Below are 2,806 nucleotides of genomic sequence, written 5' to 3' on the forward strand. Positions count from 1 at the left end.
AAACTCATTATAGATATCTGCGCTATAATCCATTACTGAATGGTAATAACGTATTCTTCCCTCTAAGGCTTTAAACCAAAGTTCCGGCAATCGTAAACATAAATTTGTTTTCCGTCCTTGTTTATGTAAATTATACAAACTCTAATCTTAAACGATATTTTATACACATGTACAATTTCATTTTCTTTTCTCATATTAGTACACTATGTAATATTAAAATGTCAGTTTTTAATCTACCTGTTACCATCGATACAGTTCATATGGTCAAAATTGTTTTCCTCTTAATCGACTTGCTGTTAATTCGATTATTTCTGATGTAGATCTACATAATTATTGCAGCTCTTACGTTAATATAACCACCTTATTATCAACTTACAATTTCTTTCATAGAAAACAAATGTGAAATTTCTCTATGCAAGTCGTATTGTTCATATTAAATATAGAAACAGCAAACATAGTATGAATTTACGTTTCAATGGGTCTTACTCGCCGCTTTTATGTTGGCAGTGATTGGTTAAAGTTTATTTAATATACATATTTTATATACACACTTTAAACACCAATTGGCAAATACTCAATTTAGCAGATATTTGAATATTAAAAGAAAAAATGAATCAATTTTAAATTGTTTTTTGTCGACAAAATATAGTATTTTCTGTTGTGTATAAAAAAACTAATGAAACCAGTGCAACTCCAAACAACGCTCGTTAATAATATGGGAATGGAAATACAACTCAAAGTTAAAGTTAAAGGTACAAACTCAAAGTTAAAGTAAAGGTAGAATTCCAAACCGCATTCAAAACCTCGTCAATATTGGCGATAAATTTCTATTTTGTATGGAGCATTTAACACCCTAAACATAGGGCTAAAGTTTTAAATTTAAAAAAAATGCAATTCTTCCAGAACAATTCAATGGAGATGGAATTCAATTATTGAAGAATGCAAGCAATTTAACACTTGAATCAAACGAGCAAAGATATCTACCCAAGCTATGTTATATTAAATAAATGTTTAAAGTTACTTGCTCATGTTGTTGATTCTTTTTGTGTATGACGAATTAAAGTGTGTAAATAATAAGGAGTGTTAAAACTAAGATATCTAAAGCTCGAACACTTCAGCAAATGTTGATATTTGCTCAAATATCGCCTTTGAAGAGAACACTTTTCATTAGCGTTAACAACGCAATTGATCACTTAGTTACGGTTTTGTTGTTACGTGACTAATTGATTGACATTATCACGTGATTTACCAACGTAAAGAGGTCGTAATTTCAACCACAATTGTTCGAGTCTTAGTGACCTTGTGGTTAAGGCGCCCGTTTTCTTTATTGACTTTAGCCCCTAGGGTTTGCAACTTATTTAAGTAAAAATACCATTTTACACTTTACCTGTATGTTTTTACTCGATTTCGATATCATAGAGTAAAATAATGATAAATTAAGTGTTTTCAGATGCATTATCAAATAACAAATTATTGGTCCCAAAACATGATCGACTACCTTTAAGACTCTTTCTACTAAGCCGTTCTAAATAAGTTATTGGTTTATTGGAAAGGCGGAAGTCGATACCTCAACAATTCACCCTTAAACACAATAGGATGCATTCCGTTCAGACACATCATTGCTTTTGCCAATTATGGAAACGCCACCCTTTCCGTAAATCCACATATCATGTAATCTTCTAAAAAAGTAATGGAAATAATATATTTCTAATTCAGTACGCTATACAGAGCGAATAGTAATAGCGGGAACATTATTTGCTGAAACCAAGAACATCCGAAATGTATGTAACACAAATTATAGTGTGATTTAATTAAATTCAGAAAGGGCATCTGTGTAAGCAAATTTTAGATTTAGAGTCTAAACTACTTGGCATGTTTAAACAAAAATATAAGCTTTCTTTTACAAATGCATTGCTCTATGGAGTCCATTAAATCCTAAGCAATTGCAACTTTGGGTATATTCTGCATGTATCGCAGCTTCTGTGGACTCTTTTAAGAGTTTATACCTTGTAACCATGCAGATTATTCCACAGTTCACTCCCGTTGTCCTCCTCTAATATAGTTATTTAAATAAAATAGTGTGTAAACCATTGCCACTTAGATCGCAAACACTCAAAATTAAAAATGTCCGACGTAAGACGTTGTTTAGAACATAATTCATACTTCTTGTAATTGTCATTGAGCGTAATATAAAACCCTATGTCCATGTTTTAATGAAGGCCGTCACGGTAAGGAAAATAAATCTCCTGTTGTTCATGCTTTTCGATGAAATATGTGGATTAAAAAGGGAAATAACAACAGCTTATGATATCGTTGAAAAAAAAAAACTAACCGTTTAATAGAAACATTGTCATCCTCTTTTTGAAACGTTTTCATGAACTTTAAAGCTGATTGTTCAAAAATGTGCTTCCATTCAAAACAAATTACAGACAAAAACGACTGCTTGAACATAAACACGATTCGTTCCAATACATGTTTGAGCTATATGTCGTTGTAATACGTAATGCCAACTTCGAATAATATTCACGTAAAAATAAACATATTAACATATTGATCCCGATGATTTATTACTACAACCACGCCTCAAAATTAGACAACAACCTCGCGTGATCTTTAATCTTTACCTTGAAAAGACCTGCCTTCATGCGTTTCTGACTGGTCTGAAAAATGTTTAATCTATGAGTATTTCTTTTGCTAACACGTTCGCCCTTATAATTATTCATTCAATAAATGGTGGCGTACCCCACAAACATTTATCTTAAAGTTTGTTTCTTCTTGAAGTCAATGATACATTTTTGGCTTTTTT

This window comes from Mya arenaria, chromosome 11, assembly GCF_026914265.1.
Source record: "Mya arenaria isolate MELC-2E11 chromosome 11, ASM2691426v1".
NCBI lineage: Eukaryota > Metazoa > Mollusca > Bivalvia > Myida > Myidae > Mya > Mya arenaria.